The 20855-nt window shown below is 39.1% G+C and overlaps 1 protein-coding gene across 3 annotated transcripts in view; it reads right to left on the bottom strand.

Moving 5' to 3' along the window:
• Positions 1-20855, bottom strand: part of MID1 (midline 1) — a 237578-nt gene that overhangs the window by 104799 nt on the left and 111924 nt on the right. Inside the window, exon 1 of one of the 3 annotated variants that reach the window (XM_084227067.1) lies at positions 933-1070. The exons of the other annotated variants lie outside the window; for them this stretch is intronic. The gene's annotated coding sequence lies outside the window, so the exon portion shown is untranslated. Of the gene's footprint in view, positions 1-932; positions 1071-20855 lie in introns of those variants that run through there. 3 annotated transcript variants of the gene reach the window in all.

Genomic DNA, 20855 nt, shown 5'->3' with positions numbered 1-20855 from the left:
CTTTAGATGTTCTTCATCAAAAAAGCCTCATAGTTAATCTCAAAAAAAAAAATAGAACAAAATTGTACATTTCCTGTCAGCTGGCAAGCGGGTCAGTGTTACTGTAATAACTAGAGTAGCACTTGAGAAAGAGTTACTGGTATGCATCTGCAGAGCTTCCAGCTTTTTCTTCCAGCAGCTTCATAAATACCTACTTTCAAACATCAGTGAATTATCATCTTATCCTCAGAGTACTGTTTTTCCTGAAATACTTTACTGGGAAAATCACACAGTGACTCTGTACCTACGAGCTATACCTGCTGCTGATTCTCCAAAATGTATGCTGCATTTTGTGGGCTTTAGTGGATATAGAATTTGCATGCAAAATAACCGTAGTGACCAGTCCATCAGTCTGAGCATACTGGTGCCAAATGCACATCCTTTGAAAAAAACATCCCCTCTCGGCCATCATACATGAAACATCACATTGCTTTAGGTTATGTAACTTCATCATTTACAAATAAATAAATAAATGGAATTTGAAAGACTTTGCTCAAGGACTGAAGCAGGCATCAGGGAATGATTGTATTCCTTAAATTTTTCTCATGTAAACATGTATGTCAGCCTTCATCTGTTATTTCAAAAACAGAATTATAATGTTCCAGATGTTGTTAACACTATGCAGATGCTAATGCCCCTTTATCTCTCTAACTGGTTTTATGACAACTAACAAGACAATAAGTCCTTATTTGAAAACACAAGATGAAAAATGTTCCATTTTTTCCAGACTTTCCAGTACCAAAAAGATAATTCATCACAGCAACAGAACAAACCTCAACTCCTCCCTAGGTCTGCTAAACACATTATAAAATACTTCCTAAATTACTTGCAATGGCAAGCACACACATAGGCATCTGCTCCACTCCCACAAAGCCACCCAGCCGCATACCCACCGCTGGATCCCGCCCTACATCTTCTGTGGGAAACATTGCTGCGGAGACAGGGACCAGGCTGACCCTCCAGAAACCACCAGCAGCCCAGCTGGGACAGGCAGCAGACCCAGTAATCCTGTGGCAGCACTGACTGCGTCTGCAACTGCAAGACAGTTGTGACTGAAACACAACAGGAAAATCTCCCCTACAATTGCAGGAAAACCCGCTCCACCTAACTGCCTCCGCCAGGATCCGAGCTCCTGAGGCCAGCCCTTCGTGCTGCACCCACAGCAAAACACCTCCTCTGCCTCCCAAGGGCCAGCCTTGGCGGGGTGAAGGCAGGAAGAGATGGGTCTTCTTGCAGAGCATCCCAGCAAGCCACCAAGGGCTGTGGTGGGACAGTGCTGACCCTTGGCTTGGGCGAGGGCGAGCTCAGCCCTGGGGGCAATTAGCCCAGAGCAGGGGCTGGCAGCACCCAGACACGGGAGGCTGGCTTGGACTGGCCAAACCTGCCCTGCCCAAAAGGAACAGTTCCACATTTGCTGGTCTCCAGAATGGCAGAACTCTGCGTGACAGACTTGTGGCAAATAATCACTTATTTTTTACTGCTTTCTCCAAATATCATTCAAAAATATAACAGTGCAAAATCTAGCGGGAGTTTGCTAAAAGTGGGGATAGTTCAAGAGAGTACAGCACCTGTGTGAAAGATTTCCTACAAACACCACAGAGGCCCTCCTGATTTGAGATTTACCAGGTGAAACACAAGATGATAGCAGTTACTTTTTTTTTTTTTTTTTTTTTTTTTTTTTTTAATTTTTTCTTAACTTGTATGTAAGCAGCAAACTGCAGCAGGAAACTGGAAATGCTTTACCAAAGTGCCCGGGAGGAATCCTGACTGAGTCACACCAGACATTTGGTCTCCAACAAAGGTGTTAAAAAATCACACAAAGTGGAAACAGCAGGAAAGAATTGCTTCCTTGTGTTCTCCGTTTTTCATGTTGCAATGCCCTCTTTCATACAATGGTAACACAACAAAGTGAAATAAAACATACCTCAGACATCTGAGCATAAGATTGCAAGCCCACATTTGTCTTAGGTTTTTCTTCCATGGAAGAGCCTTCACTTTGTTCTTTTGAAGCAATAAACAACTGTTGTGATTATTTAATTTCCTATTCATTTCATTTCTTTGAAACAATAGACCAGAGACCTCATACAAATGCACATTCTTCATAATGTTTTTAAAGCTTTTTGCTGGCAACGTCTGGTAACTTTTGTGTGGAATAGCAGCTTCTAACAGGTAAACTGAGCATGCAGAAAGCAAGACAGATGTGCAGAGGGATTATGATTATTAGAAACCTTTTCTAAGACATTAAATGTCCATGGGTAACCTACAGTCAAGTCATAAGCAGCCCAGCAGGAGCCACAGCACAAGTCCTTGACAGAAGAATTTTAGATTCCTCAACACATATCCTGTCCTTGATCTTTCATTAAACAACATCAGTAGTTTCTTCAGACTGTCTGTCCAGCCGTGCTGGCTTATACTCCTCCAGATGCATTTGTGATCAACCAGCTCAAAGGATTCTTGATTCTATGATTATCAGATGCTGTCCTGCTGCTCTCTTTGTCCTCATTACAGTTAGTCTGCCTTTTCACGCCCTTTGCTTGCAGCAACCAGCCACAATCTGAAGCAGTTTCAATGAACAAACAATTTTTTATATTCAAATCATCTTCTTAATCAATCATAAAAGTGACACCAATCATAAAAGTATACCAATTCAAATAATCTCAGTTTTGCTGATACAACTGCCTTAATTCCTGCAGGAGTTTTACTTTAGTTTGAGGATAACACTGCATGTGTTACAGTAGACGACACAGATTTCACAGAGCTGAGTATCCCTATGTGATGGTTTGTCAGCAAAGGCTTCAGAATACTTTCACTGTTTGTGCACTTGTATGCACATATACACATATGTGTACACAAGTGAATAATTATGAGTTCAAACCCATGGCCTCATGAAGTTGTACTTGCGTCACTCATGACGCCAGCTTGGTTGAGTTATCATTCAAAAACCTTACCTCCAGATAATCAAGTCATCTAACAAATATCCTCTGCCACACTAACCTCCCTTCTTTCACTTTTGAACTGAAGTGTGAACTATAAAACAGAAGTCTTCGAGCCTTCCTCCTCTTCAATATCTATTGAAATTCATGAAAACCTCAATAGAAGTGTCTTTAGACATGAAACTGGATTCTCATATAGCAGAAGGGCTGAGACACATGACTGAATATAATCAAATTACCACAGTTTAACAAGATAACATCTCTAGTGCTCAGAGCCAACACAGCTGGGCATTTGTGTTCTTATGATCCCCACCAAGAGCTTTGGAAACAAAATTTACTTCAGCCCCAATAGCTCCTTTCTGCTGAAACTTACCACCTTCACCACAGAATCAGTAGATTAAGTACTGAACCACAGCTTGTATGTTTCTTTGCATAGTATAAACTATATAAACTACAAAAAATGATTGCTTAAGGTGTGTATGGTTGCAGTAAGTTACAGCAGTGAAAAGAAGTGGGTAGCTTGTGACAGTAATTTCTTAAAACTATGTCAAAGTATTCATTAGATATCAACTGGCAACATCCCTAGCTCAAACAAGAGGTGAAGAAATTCAGTCCAAGACTCTGAGCTAATATATTACTAGAGATAAATTACTGTACGTAAATTTAATATAGAGTAAGGTTAGGAGACTTAAAAAAAAAAATCCATCTATTGACTCTATGTAAAATTATTCTTTCATCATGTGTGGGTCCTAAAATTATATGTTTCTGATGCCAGGGTCACTAAACTGTGTCTGTTTGCTGTGCAGCCACTGTTTCTGCCAAATTCAGTCAGCTCTTCATGGTAAAAGTTTGATCAGGAGGATGATGTTGTTTAGGGAAGCATTACGAGTATCATACTTTGCATTCTGCATGCCTCACAGCTTTACAGTTACAGTGTTATTCTGGTTACAATGCTCCTGGCAATCAAGAAACAGCACCTTAGGAGCTGAAGCAGATCAATAGAATAGAAACAAGCAAGTGCCCAGTTAGGTTACAAGAAATCCTGTTTCCAGAAAATATTCAAAATGCTAGAAAAAGACAATACCAGGACTGACTGTGAGAAACAACTTAGATGGGGCACAAAATCCTAATCCAATGTTAATCCTGAAATTCACCAACCCACAGCATCCAGCACAGCTTTTTGCTGGGTTCCATTGTGTTGCTTGTATGTCAGGCATAGATATTTTCATAAAAACAGTTGGACTTGAAAACTGGTCCATGTGGTTCTTGAGAAAGCTAAAAAGTAAGATTTGTCTCTTGCTAGTTTGGAAATACTAATATGCAGTTACCAAATATCATTTTTACTGCCTTGCCTTCTGCCCTCAAAAGAGAATTGTCTATGCCACTCCTTCAATTTGCAGAACAGAACTACAATCTTTCTTTTAGAATTTATTTTTTGTGCAATTTTATCTTATTTTGATGGACAGGGAACATAAAGTTTTAGATTGATAGGTGCTGCTGCCGGGCACTTATTCCAAACAATCAATCCACTGTCTTCAGAAAGCAGATACCATAGTGCAGTATAATGGATCATACTGAAACTGTAATATTAACAAATGGAAAAATATGCTAATGTCTGCAGTTTGTAACTTTTCCACAGGCAAGAGCAATCACATAAATTACTTGTTCTATACAGTTAATCATAGAATGAAGAAAACCAACAACAGTGGACTGGTTAAAAATAGTATCTCTCCAGTCTTTCCTCTCTTGCCATATGGTCAGTCAGCACAGAGGGGCTGATCCAAATGACATTAGCAGCTCACGTTTTTCTGAACAGGGCCAGAAGAAGAGCAACCTCATTGCTGTTCTGAACTGCATGCCTGAGATGTAGGGATTCCTGCTCCAGGCAAACAGCTTCAGTACATTTCTGACTAGCCACATCCTCTGCTCAACCCAAGTGAAGGAAGCGGAGAAAATACAGACGCCCCTCCCTTCTAGTCAGTATCTGCACCTAGCAGTTCTCTTTGTACACTAAGGACATAAAAGGAAAAAAGAAAGGCAGTCTGGCTTTTTGGAAAAATTAAGAAATATCATGTCAACAAGAGTTATTCATATGATACAATTTGAGCAATTTCTTAGTATGAAATTATTTCATATGAATGCTAAGTGCTAACTCTCCCTCAAATAGCTGTTTAATATTAATTGCTCTTTGAGCTTTAAACCTCCTCTGGTGTCATTGATGCAACTCACTGTATGCAGGTATGCCATTTTTCCCTAGTGCTTCATTTGTATCTAAATATCATTTGAATTTGAACCAGTAAGCCATACTATAAATGAACCACCACTGAGGCTCTTTAGAGAAAGGCAAAACTTTCAATAGCAGCATGGGATTCTAAAATACTTTATGCCTTGCTAAAGGTGAAATATTTAGTACTTGAATCATAGTTGAATGGATTATAAATTGCTCTATCTGATCTCATATTTCTCCAATTTAAAAAAAAGCCTGTCTTAGAAAAATTCAAAATAAGCCACAAACAAAAAAAATCCCCTTGCTTAGAATGCACAGCATTGTAAACTGCTTGTAAACTTCAGGGTAGGTGAGGCAGAGAAAGGGAAAAAGAAAAGCTACTGTCACTGCTACAGAACTTGCTTTTAACAATTCCTTGTGATCAATGAAGCCTTTCGCTCAGTGCAGCATTTTGGATTTTGGAACTGCTCAGTTCTAAATTGTTAGACTAACAACACAGCATCTAATTTGTGAATTTGAATTCTAGTCTGACCCCCGGAATCATTGAGGGAATGATCATTGCAGGAGTATGAAAACATCAATTGAACCTATCAAAATGAGATTTGAAGAATATCAGTGTGCAAGGACATGCTTAAAAACGGGGGGGGGGGGGGGGGGGGGGGGCAGGGGTGTAATGAACCCAGTCAAAAGCACAGGAACTTGATCCTTTTTATGCTTTCTCCTGCAAATATCCAAAAGGATTGTTTACCCTTTCAATGTCATCACATGGAAGGTTTTGTATTGAAAAGATAAGAAAATAGTTTTCTTTTCCTTTGTTGTTAACTGCTTTTTAGCAGTATGATGCCAAAACAAACTTAAGCTGACACTTACTAAATGTGAAACCTGAAGTTTTTAAACACATCTTCTGAAGTCTAAGTCTCTTCTACAGTATTGAAAAGGCAATTAATCCTAAAATGTGGAGAGGATATTAGGATCTAAAATCTAGACAGCCTGAAAACTTTGGAAGGTTTAGAGATCAGTCTTAATTTTGAGGCTCTTGGCTACATCTAAATCCTCCACTGTTTTATATTTTAAAAAATTGTTTTCTTTAGCAAAACAGGTAGATTATTGTCTTTGGTGGAGATGCTTTACAAAGAGCATGACTGATTATGATTTCCCTCTATGCAATCCGATTCTGAAAACTGGGACAAAGACTTCATTTTAACGAACTTGACAAACACTGCCTGAATCTGGACATGTTTTTATACCATGGCCACAGGAAACTGCATTAGAGAAGAAATTTGAATTTGTTTTCTCAAGCATTGAAATATAGCCCTTAGTATTATGGGAAGATTATGTGGTATTCATGAGCAGCAGTATGAATGTACAGTTTCAGTAATTACAAGTGTGTTTTAGCCTCACACTCAGCTCCCACTTTTGCTGAAACTTCAGTTCTGTTTCCCTCCAGAAACATTGTTCAACAGCTTTCTTTTGAAAGGAACATCTTACTGAAAACAGTAGTGGCAGTTGCTCTGCAGACAGCGAGAGATAGCATCAGATACAAGAATTTCTTGGGAATGCTAAGTAAAGTTAAGTACATAGACAAATACTTAGAGGATTAGAACCAAACAAGTTTATGCTAATGAAATAATCTTTGGTCCTGAGGGTATTGACTTCCAGTGATATTCATATATTAACTGTACCAGGATATTTTAAAATAAATGAGGATCATTGACCAATTAAAATGAATAGCCTTGAAAAGTATTAGTAAAGCTGTGCCTTTTAATAGAGAACATGAACTTACGAAAAACAAAGCAAAGCATCAGAGAACTCAAATCCTTACTTACCACCACAGGGCTTGTTAGGTGAATTAATTACATTGTAGATTTCTAAAAATTTCAGGATAGAGACCCTTGATGTGCAGAGAAACATATACAGCCTTTTGTTATTTTTCTAATAGTTTGTCAAGTGAAGAGTCAAGACAATAACAATTTACAAATGCAAGTGTGCAAAAGAAAAGGATTCTGGATATTCAATGCTCTCAATGGAAAACAATTTGCTTAAAGCATAAAATTTACATACTTAGTCTACAGTTAGTTCAAGGACTAATTCTTGTAACATCACATAAGATGAATTTAAACAGAGACCATCATAGACTGCTAGACTGCTAAAGAAAACATCTCCACAAAGGCAAGCCTTGCCAGTTATCTTTGATTTATGGGTTGATTCAGGGTTTTTTTGATTCTCCAATGAAATATAAATCACTGTAACCCATTATGTGCTATTTTTGTTGCACTAATTACCTGCTCATCTGATTTCTCTTCCATTCAAAACCAAAATGGTTTGACTTCGCAAACCAATATGGATTGCAAAGAACATTCTTACAAAGTTCAAGTTTTAATTAATGAGCCACAAGAGCCAGGAACACTTGTTAAACAAATATCTCTAATTAATCCCATCAATTACTCTCCCTCTAAGTACTCCTGATCTGCAAGATATTAAATAAGCACCAAGTCCTGGACAGCACAGCAATCACTTTTTTTCAATTTATTACTAAATCTCTTATTATCTGGCAACTTTCCTTTTGTGTCATACTCTACTCCTTATTTTCTTTTCAGTGTGGTGCACCTGCATCTAGACAAAAATAAGCACAACTGACTGTCAAATTTCAGATTAAGGACTCATGCAAATATTCCTTCCCATCAGGCTGAAAGAAGAGTCTGTCACTCAAGTTGTACCCTCTCCACTGCTCCTGCAGTTCTCGGTACCACTATCACTAAAATCCATGCTATGGAGTTTTCCCAAAAAGTAATGCTGACAAATAGATGAAGAAAGGATATATTTTTTGTTAGAAAGGATATATTTATTTAATATAATACTTTATATCTTCCTGTTCTTCAAAAGAACATATTGACTCAAGAAAAAAACCCAAACCAGATGGCTATTAAGCAGTAGCAATATCTTTAGGGAGGAATTTTTATGAAACTTCCAGGTCTTGAGCATGATATTTTTCAGAATGAAAGGAAAGGCAAAGTCCTTTAACTGGTTGGGGTGTTATATACTTCAAGTTTCTGTGAATGAACAGGTCATCACAGAGGCAATGTGTTTTAAAAGCTAAAGTTCCTACAGGACTGGTATTAACATACCACAGAATGCCAGTTGAGAATAATACATATTGCAGCCATTAATTTTAATCTCCTTGAACCTGAGATTTTTAATACAGATATATCATTTCATAGGGAGCAGTCACACTAGATTAACAAAATGTTCTCTTCAGCTACCATGGAAAGGCTATGTCCCATAGAAGATGGGTGAGGTAAAAGAAAACTGAGGAACAAACCTATTACTGACTGATCCTCTCCCAGGAATACCCACTCTGATGTGGTGGAACAGCCATCCATGTGCCCATCTTCCATTAGTTACTCCTTTGAAAGCCTTTTTATCCTTTAGCTCTTTATAACATGCCATTGCAGTGAGGCCCACTGTCAATTTTAAGTTTTGGACTTGCTGAGCAATAATTTAACAAATCTCCCCCAGACAAAAACCAGCAAAAAAACCTTCCCCCCAAAACCCCATTGCTATTAGTGCTTTACATAGTGAAGATTCAAAGAACTGGGATCTTGACTCTATGCCTTTCATATTTGTTTCAAATTCAATTTTCCATTCCAGGTAACATATTTTTGCCACAACTATCATCAATTTGTCCTACCTAGCTCTCTTTAGAGCAAATAGACAAAGCACAAGTCCCTCAAAAACAAAGTTACTGGGCCGTTTTCAGTTGCCAATAGAGATAGCAGCTATGCTCTGCAATTTTCCTCTCCACTTGTCAGTCCTGTATATATTATCAGCTCAGGAATGCAATAACTTCTTTTCTTCTCTTTTCCTTTCCTACCTTCTTGGTTTAATTAATGCCAACCAGAATAAATGTGTCTTTGTGAACTAGTGAGATGTAGTAGTGGCTGCTCAGGGTAGCAGCTCCAGGTGGCAGTTTGTGCCCCTCCAGATTTCACAAAGCAACCAAACAGGTTCAGCAACATCTGACATCTGAGCATGACTGGGGGGGAAAGAGAGGAGGGAGGAAAAAAGATAGACAAGACAGGCAAAATAACCCACCTTTGGATCACTTTGCACTAATATCTATGAATCTGCTATATATTCAAAAACATGATGATTTTTGCTTAACAATGAGATAATAATTCCATTTTTTCTGTAACAAGCAAAAGGAATCTGCACAAAAGCTTGAATAATGGACACAGTGCACTTATTAAACAGCAGCCAGCCTACAGAGACTTCTTTTCTGGAAAAACCAATCTGGCTGGCAGCTAACTCTCCCTGACAGGAGACACACTGTATTAGTCTTAAAACTACATACTCTTATAGGTGGATATAAGGACATAAATGTCACATTTTCTAGCTACCTTTGTTTCCTGCCGGACCAATCTAATAGTATCTTCTTCCTGCATTTGTCCAAGATGAAAAAATTCCCCTAGCAGAACATAAACACTCATCACCTCCCTTCCAGCAACAAGAAATGATGAAAAGGTGTTGTATTACTTGAGATGCTGGAGAAAAGAAGTAGCTACAATATGCCAGAAAGAGCAGTTTGCTGCCACTGGGAGTTAGAGCAGATAGTTATATCCCATGAGACTGATGTGTAAAGGGCTCTTCTCCTGCACCGAGTTTTGCAGTTGTTTTCTACCCCTTCCAATTTCTTTATCAGCACAAGAGATCCACACCCAAAATGGTGTCAGAACCATCATCTGCCAGGCAGTCACACCTGGAATAGAAATCCATTATTTGATCCATTCATTCCATGATAAGATTCCTTGCAGCTTCTTTTTCCACTTTCAATTAGGAAAAAACATCTTCAGTCATCTCTAATGCCACAGGCAGGATGAGCCAGATTAGCATGGGATGACTGTATTGTCAAGAAACCAGTCTGAGAAAGGGCAAATGGGACAGGGGGCTGGCCAAATGGGGCAGGCAGGTGGCCTGTGTCAAAGAACAGATAGCTGAGTTCCTCTAGACATGACAGAACAAAACCTTATTTTTAGCCATTAAAAGCTAGACAAAATTTTATCCACCTGTTTCAGGTTCTGTCTCGAAAATTGAGTGAAACAGGCACTACAGACTGGGATGGGATAAATCTTCCTTGGTGGATAGGTCTCCAAAATAGGAGAATGTGTCTTTATTGGTAACCATCTCTACCACTAAAAACTCAGAGAGAAAGAGTACAGCCAGGATGCTTTGGGTTCTTGACCATCAGACAGCTAAACCAGCCCTCTCTGGAAGAGCTGGGAGTGTGTAAAGGCAGTGAAACATATAGCTCATATCCAGTTTGTATCACTTCCTTCAAACCCTGCTCAGGATCACCATCAGGAAAGGATGATCCAGCATTTCTTCAAGACTTTCACAAAGACCAGACCTACTGAAGCAAAGCAGAAATGGACAGAACTTGTTTCAATATACATTTCCTCTTTCTGCTAATCTTGCAAATGCACTTGGAAGACTTCCAGTGGAGTGGTGATGGGAAATTCCATCTCAATGACATAAAAATACCCCCACCAACCAGAGCAAGAAATTAAGTCTGCTTTCACTACCTTTACCCAATTTTAAACAACATCTAAAATACTAGTTAAAGCTGCTCTTATTTCCGGGTCGTAAGAACCAAGCCTTAAACCACTGCTGGTTTTTTTTGTTTGTCTTTCAACTCAAATCAGCAACATTGCCTATGTGAAAGGGTCACATATGTCCACCTTATTTATAGTGTTTTCTGGAGTGCTTCTCTTTCCTAAATTATGTACACCTCTAGAAAATAAAGATGAGTATAAATCCCTGACAAGAAGCATGGCAGAGTTCCTGTATAAAAGGCATAAACAAGATGTGGAAAATTAGGTGGTAGCAACAGAGCCTGTTAACCTTCCAACTCACATTGGGGTGTCTATAATTCAATGAAACAACATGATTCCTAAAGCAGGGGGAAGGCCAGATTCTGAAGTATTATTCAGAGAAACGCTCTGCGTAAAAGGCAACTTTTGCAGCCCTGGATATGAGGATACAGAATCACAGGATCAATTAGGTTGGAAAAGACCTCTGAGATCACTGAGTCCAATCTATGACCCAACACCACCCTGCCCACTAGACCCAGGCACTGAGTCTTACCTTAAACACCTCTGGGGAGGGTGACTCCACCCTTCCCTGGGCAGCCTATTCCAATGCCCAATTACCCCTTCTGTGAAAACTTTCTTCCTAATGTCCCACCTAAACCTCCCCTAGTGTGGCTAAAGACTGTTGTGACTCAAGTGTAGGACCCAGTTCTTTGTCTTGTTGAACCTCATTCCATTGGCCTCAGCCCACCAATCCAGGAGCCTGTCCAGAACTCTCTGTAGAGTTTTCCATCCTCCAGTAGATCAACACCCTTGCCCAACTAGATGTCAAATTGACCGAGGGTGGCCTCAACCCCCTCATCCAGGTCACTGATACACATATCAAAACTGAGCCCTGGGAACTGTCACTGGTGATTGCCCCCCAGCTGGATGAAGTCCATTCACCACCACCCTCCAGGCTGGTCATCCAGACATTTTTCTCACCCAGAGGAGAAGTGCACCTGTCCATGCCATGGCCAGCCAGGTTCTCCAGGGGGATACTGTGGGAAACAGTGTCAAAGTTTTACTGAAGTCCAGGTAAACATCCACAGCCTTTCCCTCATCCATCAGGCAGGTCACCTTGTCACAGAAGGAGATCAAGTTGGTCAAACAGGACCTGCCTTTCCTAAACCCACGCTGGCTGGGCCAGATCCCCCAGTTGTTCTGGGGGATCTGGCCCATGATGGCACTCAAGATGATCTGCTCCCCTGGGTGCTTCCCTGACCCAGGTCACACTGGCATTACCCCTTTGCTCAGGAAGCTGAGTAGTAGACATTCAATGAGATACTTTCTGTAAAAGATGAGAAAGCAAAACATTTTCCTCACATTAGCATGTAAGAAACCCTGAAATATTTTAGCAACCATGCATGGATTCAAAAGGCAGCAGCACAGCCATCAGTTACTTAAATGGTTAATGTTGAAAGAAGATTTAATGCTATTTTCAGAGACTCTTTTTTAAGGTAACAAGAGAACAAGTGTTTTTTCTCCACACTGATTTTTTAAAGTAATTTAGGAGTAATTGTATACAAACAAATCTACACAATAAACAAGGAAATAATATAGCAATATATACCAGAATTACCAAAATATATCAGAATTACCAGCAGAGGAAATGGGGAAAAGTACTTTTTTCTCCATATTCCCATTCAAGAATAAGTTATTCTGTCACCAGTGCTAATCTCCTTTGACATAAAGAGCCTGCTTTAAAAATGACACTCAGCATCTAAGGAGACAGATTAAAAAGTCCACCAAGTGGTTCACCAGGAGCCCTGCTATTACTGCTAAGGTTATTATTTCAGGATAAATCCTGTCTCATTTACAAACTTCCTTCCCCTTCTCCTCCCCCTGGGCTGACTTTTGATTTCACAATCTTGTTTTCTCTTTTGAGTAGTGATAGGGGGGAGCTCTCTTGTGAGGAACTCAGAAATTGTAAGAGTGGTTGAGCTTACTGAAGGAAGCTTTGTTCTCTCCTTTTCCTTCCTCCTGGGGCAAGCTGAGTTTTTTCCCTCTTTTCCTCTGCTTTCCCCTCCTTTTTGAAATTCTGCTCATCAAACATCAGCCGTGCATTCACAAACCCTCCTCTTCTCCACCCCCTTAACTCCACGCCCACAGCCTGGCACAGCAACACCCAGAACCAACTGCCTGAATGGGTGAGTTTTAATCCCTGTCTTGAGGGGCAGCACAGGGATTAGCTGTGGTCCATCTGAGCAGTAGCTTTAAAACACCTTAGCCCCTGAAGTGCTCGACTCTAAGTCTTTTTCTTCTGCTATGTCTAGCCTGTATCTTGCAAAACTCTATACTGTTGGGTGCAATGCATATTTTTTGATCTGCAGATCATTTCAGAAATGTAATTAACTGGCACACCATTTAAAAAAAACTATAACTAACCTTTCTGTTCAGAATGCAACAATGCAGAATTAGAAACTTCCTTTATAATAAAGAAAGCCTTTGCTATTTCCTTTGTTACATAAGACAATGTTTTTGCTTATTCCTAGATCAACTGATAGTAATTATTTATTTTATTGCTGAAGGTTTTTATACTACCCTATCATCTCCGTTACAGCTTTAGAAGGGATCAGATATAAATAGATGTTTGAAGGTGTTGGCAAAGGCATCTTCTTAATTTAGCATAATTTCTGACTTGATGGCCACACCTAACAATATACTATCTGGCCAGATTCTGCTACACTGATAGCTTTAATAAGCCAGTGCAAATCACTGCTACCATAATGCAATTCCTCCTCCTGAGGATTTTTTTCCAGCAGTATCAGTATCTTTGCCTTTTGTAATGCAGAATAGTCTCACCTCTGAGAATAAAGGCATCCCATGCAGTAGGTATGTTTTGTCTTTGCAAAATTTCCATAAATGTTTGTCCTTTTTAAAATGAAGGCATTTGCTGATTTCATTTTTTTTAAAGCCAAGTTTATACTCCATGCCTCTTTTACTCCATTAGTGCCAGTATGCCTCAAAATGAATCTTATTGCCAAGATCAGCACTGTGGTAGGTGTCTGATGGTGATTTAATAAAAAAGGGACTAAACTGAGACCACTGAGCTCTTTCAATTGTCATCTAAATCAGATTATAACCTGTGCTTTTCAAAGGTGAATAGAATGCTGTAGACTAAATATCCAGCATCACTTACATGAAATCCCACAGGAGCAAAACATTTTGAACTCCTTAGGAAGCAAAGAAAGTTAATACTTCATTTTGCTGTGCATTCATGCTGGAATTTTATCACACACCCAAAGTACAGAATATGTTTAGCAAAAAAACTCTATTCCTTTCAGCACTTGTATTATTGTATATTATTTTTAAATATTGAAGGGCTAATACTCAAAGAATCCCAGATCTATGGCTTGCATTATGTTTGTACTTGGTTGATATAATAAGAATTAGCATTTCCTGGAAATGAAAGCACAAAAACATGATTCTAAAAACACAATCCTTGTCTTCCTGAGTGCTTTATTATGAAATCAAACTGGGCTTAGCTACAATCTCTAGGTGGAAGGTGTCCTGGACCATTTGTACATAATAGGAATGTGATCAAAGTGGTTTATAATTATGAACCACATAAATAACTGCATGGTTTTTTCAGCCTATGTTTAGATGTTCTCTTTCACTTGTGTGAAAAATTCATAGTCTGTACATACAAGGAAAAAGCAACAAAACCCCCAAACACTTGCTTTGTGAGAGAGCCTTGAAATGAGAAATACAGCGAAAAATTTCAAAATAAGTGACTGACCACAACACCCAGAACGATTATCACTTACCAAAACCAATAAAGCAAATTATATTATTCAGATCTTATACATAAGTAATAGAGAAAAGTGTCTGACAGTATTATGAACAGAATTATTCATGTCTGTTCCACCACTAATGGTCTGAACAGTGTAAATCAGACGTATGAAACCTGAGCCCTCAATCAGTGAGTGATGTAAATTTTCAGCTACATTTGTTTAGCACCTCTCCCCTAAAAAGTCAGACAAGAAAAACTCCATGTCACATATGTCCATGTTGCATCAGGAACATGGAGATCCTATTTCAGATGCCAAGCAAAACAAAGTTTTAAATGATATAGCGGAGAGAGGAGAATATAAACAATTCAAAGCATAATACTTCACCATCCACTTGAGATTCTATGATAAATATCTTTCTTCTCTTTGAGTCAGACCTGTACACAAGGGCTTGAGAAGCTTTCTTCTGTCTAGTTTGAAGATAAATATCACCCTATTGTAGCAGATTAAATTAGTTCTCAGGATCAGTTTCTTTTTTGGTACAGATGCCCAGTACATTGAACGGCGCTTGTTCTTAGGACAAAACATTTTGAACACACAATCTTTTAAAGCATTGTCTCATATATATATTTTATTCTACTACCTCATATATTGAAGAATGAGAGCCTGCTTTCAACTTAAAGATTTCAGAAGCAAATATCTGTCTATATCAGAAAAATGACTTTGTAAAAATATGTTGTTAAGATATAGGGGAAAAGGATGCCTTTTTATGGGCAGTGTTAGCAAGTCTCCCTTGGGTTTCCTGTCTGCCTTTCTCAGATGCTTGGGGAGGGGAAAGGAGTTCTGTGATGGTACAGCATCTGGAACAGGCCAACTCTTCCAGGACAATTGATTAGTGAATAGGTTACCAGACTGCTCTTAGGGAGAGTGGCTCCAATAATCAATAAAACCATACTTTTGCCAATCTGCTGTCTGGCAACACTGTTTTCTCACCACCCTCTTTGAAGATATTTCTGTATCTGTCAAGCTGGACACACCACTACAGACAGAAATCTCGACATAAGGCTATTGGTGGGCATTACCTGATGTATTTTAAGTTAGGAGCATGTCTGACAGTTAAACTAATAATAAGGTTGGATTTCCAAGTGGGAAGTGGGAGATAAATTTTCTGACATGAGTCACAGTTTTTCTTAGAGAACAAAACATAGATGCAGAGACCTATCTGAGCTCTCAAATTGGGATCTTTAGATTTTTTTTTTTCTGACTCAGTAGACAGGATGAGTCTTGGAATGGTTTTGGTTACGATATTGGTTTATAATATGGATGGGAAATTGAAGGCAAATTAATTTTTTCCCTTTCTTCTTGTTATACTTTTATTTTCAAAAAGGCATATGACAGTGTATGTGTTTTAAAGAACCAGTTTGTGTCCAATTTTTTTTTTTGAGAAGTTCTAAGTAGCCTTTAAAAACCAGATCCATTTAATATGTTTCTAGCAACCTTAAAAATACAGGCGTTTGTTCTCCCCATCATCTTGAATGTGGAAAAATGAAACTACAGTCACATAGCCACTTGCAAATGCCCATGTGTGCTGTGACATTTCCAGTGCTCAGTATAGCACCATCTCCTTCCTGAATCAAAGTTCTCTCCCAGTCACCTCCAAAAAACTCAGTTAAAAATCAGAATTGGATGGATGCAGCTCTTCTAAATGATAGCCTAGTCCTTCAAAGTTTGATTTTCTTCCTTACAGAGTCATACAACTGGCTTATTATTTTTCTTCAGCATAAATTTGTATAAATTCTAAAATAACGAGGCTTTATTGAAACATAAAATGATCACATCTGTAGGTAGCTCTTTGCTGCTGGCCATTCCTTAGAGTTTTTGCCATGCATGGCTCATTATCCAGGAAACAGTTCTAGTTTTCTTGCACCCTACCCCCAGCTTGTATGTACCATTCCTTCATGGATCATGACATCTGCCTTTTTATTCCTGGATTTTAAAACATCAAACTGCTAAACACATTTTAGTATTTCTTGGAATTATGGGCATTTAATCACTACATTCAAGCAGCCAAACAGATCAGATGATATATGACAGCAGGTTGAACAGGGAACACTTGTTCATCTTTTTCTCAGTGTTATGAATGCAGGGAAAACATAAGGTGTCATTTTGGAGGCTATAAAGAAAGCAGCATTCAAGCATAACTTCAAAAAGAGTTTTAGCCATTGAACCTCAGCAGCTGAGGGCAACAAAAATTTCCCATGGATTTAAAATTCATAGAACTGGCAAATCTTTTGTAGAGACAAGGGGTAAAGTTCATGCGCTTCATAGCTTCACTAACTCCAAGAAACAACAGTGCCTTTATGTACTCCTGAGCTTTTCTATAGAAGAGATCTTTCCATGGTTAGCTGAGATAAGAAATAATGCAATGCAGATACAATCTGAGATACAATATGCTTCTTCTGAGAAGCATAACATCCTAAACACATTCATAACCTTGGCCAGCAGATATTCTGCAACTTTGGTTGAGTTACAATGTTTTAACAGTAAAAACCTGTTTCCCACCTTGAAGAAACACTAGGTGCCTTTTGCAGTTCATTTCCCTGTTAACTATGGAAAGAGACAGCTCTGCTCAGAATGGGTGCCTGGGAAGACAGAGCAAAGTCTGAATAATCAGGCCCCAATAGGGGTCTGACAACAAAGCCCAGAGGGAAGTTAAAAGGATTAGCACTGTAACACTGTTTAGCATTAGTACTCCTCTCTCCCAGTCTGACCCATACCCATCTTCCTCCTGCTACGCCTGTCCTTCATAATTTCTATGGTGCTCAGAATACCCAAGCTCACTCGTGTGGAACTTCACCTCCTCACTTGAGGAGCAGCCACACCTCTGTGCCCTGTGAGCCCCTGCGCGTGGCTGGCTCATTAGCTGGATCTGCACTGCCAGCACCATCACTCAGGATGAGCCTGGCTTGGAAAGCTGCATTAGGGAAATGAGCAGTACAAATGCTAATTCAAGGATATCTGTGCCCTTGCAAAGTGGGAGCTGTGCTTGCTTTATATCTTCCTGCTAGTGCTTTTGTTCAGGTCATGGGAACGTTTTTAAGCAACCTCCCAGTCCTCTCCATTAATCAGGCTTGGAGTCACATCCCTGACTAATGCTGGAGTGCATGAAGTCTCATCCTCTCAGATTTAATAGCACAGATGATGAGCTTTAGATGAGCACTTAATAATGACCTTCTGCTGCTAATGAAGTCTTTGGGGCCTGACTATAAGGAGTACAGTATGGGTAAAAAAACTTGTATAATCTGGGTATTGGGTTCTCTGCATCAATCATTTCATTCTCCTGATCTGCTGTTAACTGGTCCAGCATGACTTGTTAATGTGGATACAGGCACTGAGTATGCCAAAACCTTCAGGAAAATATGACCAAAAATTTAAATGTGGACAAGATTGGAAAGTGGGAAATGTGGAGTTTCAGAAATAGAATATACAGGAAAACGTGAAATAATGGGAATGAGTGGGAAAAGACAGGAGATATTAATGACTGCAATCCTGGTTTATGAAGATAAAAACGTGTGGTATGAAGCAGGCAATATTTCCTTCCCCAGCTAAAGTTCCCATTAGGATTCTTCCAGGGTGTAATACAAGTCTCAACCATAATTGCATTCTGGATGGGAGAAATACTTCTGAAGTCAACATTTTTGAAATTAAATTATTATTTTTTGCCCTCATTCAGCTCATCGTGATGAAATACCATTGAGCACTTCAAATTCTGGTAAAGAAATCATCTGTGGCTGCCAGGAGACTGCAGTACCACTCTGCTAACCTTGGTGGGTCACTCTCTCTATAAAGGCTGAAATTCATCTCACATGACAAACAACATAAAGCAGGATTTTGCTGCATGTCTTATACAGCCATCTTTGAATGGGCTATAACAAATGTCAGTGAAAACAAAACTTCCTCTAAATAATACTAAATTTCTGTTCATCTGATGAAGTAGAGGTATCTAAAATATAGAAGCCTATAGATGACAAGATCCTTGTAATCCTGGGATCCTTTCCTACTCAACAGGCATTTCAAGGAATCATTTTATCTTACAGTTTTTTATGCTTTTAGTGCAAAGAAAATCTTATTCCTGAAGTAACTATATCCATGGACTACAAAAGAAGCTAGTAGCAAGTGGGCTAAAACATAGATATGCCCATTGTCAGAAGACTTCCATCACAAAAGTACAGTATATCCAGAGAATTTCCTGTTAAATCAGTACACTTCCTGGAATGCAGTCATGCATGGTTTAGAATCAAGTTTAGAATGCCTCATTAAAGGAGGGAGTCTCACAATATTGCCTAAAACATGACCTAAATAAGCAAGAAGAAAAAAAAAATAGTGGAATAAAATTCTTCCCAACCCAAAGATCATATACTCCAACACCCCTGCTATGGCCACCAACATCAATAGATGACATTGCTCAAAGCCCCCTCCAGCCTGACCTAGAGCACTTCTAATGATGGAACAACCAAAACTTCTCTGGACAACCTGTTTCAGTATCTCACCACTCTTATCATAAAAAAAAAATTTCTTCCTTACAGCCAATCTAAATGCATTCTTACAATTTCAAACTGTTGCCCCTTGTCTTATCACCACACACTCTTCAGCTGTCTTGTAGGACCCCTTTAATTATTGAAAGGCCACAATAAAGTCTTCTCTGAGCCTTCTTTATTCCAGGCTGAACAATCTCAATTCTCTCAGCCTGTCCTCAGCAGAGGTGCTCCACTCCTCTGACCATTTTTGTGACCCTCCTCCAGACCTGCTTCAACAGGTCCATGTTTTTCCTGTTTTGGGAACTCCAGAGCTCCAGGTGAGGTCTCACCAGAGCAGAGCAGAGGGGCAAAATCACCTCCATGGACCTGCCTTTGATGCAGCCCAGGAAGCAGCTGGACTCCTGGACTGCAAGGGCAGACTGCCAGTTCATATCCAGCTTCCCATCCACCAGTATCCCAAAGTACTTGTCCTCAGCCTTGCTCTCAATCCATTCATCCCTCAGTTTGTATTGACACTGGGCATTGACCTGACCTGATTAAGTTCATATTGGTCTACTCCTCAAGCCTGTCAAACTCCCTCTGGATGGTATCCTTTCCCTCATGTATATTAAATGAGTCACTGAATTTCTTGCAAATTTTTAATTATATGCAAATGCCTATCAATGCCTTTTACATCTGTGTAATATCACACTTGGATTTTTTGTTGAAGTTGGTTTTAAAAGGTATGTCTTTTATAGGCAGCACAATCTTTTGCTGTCTCATTTTATATAACTACTATTCCTGTCTTAAAAAAAAAACAAGCCACTACCATTTTAATCTTTTAAAATAAGGATGAGGGAAACACAGGAAACTAAGAGTACTATTGGATTTAAGGCTAGCCTGAGATTTTCTTATTTTCTTTAAAATACCTACTGAAGATGCATTTTCTCAATACCCCATTTCTTCTTGCTGTATTGACCTTGCTGAAACAGTAACACAGTAACCCTTCACCTGACTTCTCAGAGAACAGTAAATGCTCAATATTATTTTCATTATTCTCTATTGTTATGCCTAGATCAAACCTGTGTTACAAAATATCTTTTACCACAATCTATTTAAAGCTTTTCACCACTTTTCTTCCTTATTTAAGTGAATATCCAACATAGCACCAGGAGGCTTCAGCTCTTAATTTCAATCCATCCATCATTTGAAGAGAGATTGGACAGATGATAAAGATTAGTTATGCAAGGTATTTTTGGAAAAGACATGATTCTGCAGGTCCCTTCTTATATATCTCCTCCCTTTTTGGTAAAATTAATAAGCTACATATTTAGACCCAGGCACCTAAAATTCAGTTAAGTAAGGTAGATAAACTCATGTTCAACTCATGGATTTAAAATTTTCATTTCATTGCTTTTTCACATCAGTTTTCAGACTGAAGTTCCTGTGTTTGTTCTCAGCTTTTACTGGGGCAATTGCTGAGGTTTCCGTGCCTAAGCTGCTCCCTGATGCTTTCCACTTAAATGCAGGAAGTCTTTGCTGAACTTCTGGGCACTCTGGAGGGAAGTATAAACAGGTACTAGAAAACTAGCAGCATAAATTGATTTAGACTGTGTCCTCTCCCCGAGGTGAATAAAGAGCATATAGTGGCTGACATGAAAGTAGAACAGCCTGTGTTGTTAGATTGGGAGAACTGGAGGTCACCACCCAAACAAGCTGAATAATAAACTCCTCAGTTGCAGCATGGACATATGGAAATGTAACAGACCACAGACTGACCC

This window comes from Fringilla coelebs (assembly GCF_963513975.1).
Source record: "Fringilla coelebs genome assembly, chromosome: 2".
Lineage (NCBI taxonomy): Eukaryota > Metazoa > Chordata > Aves > Passeriformes > Fringillidae > Fringilla > Fringilla coelebs.
Note: the sequence above shows the minus strand (reverse complement) of the source record. Positions and strands in the feature narration are given on the sequence as shown.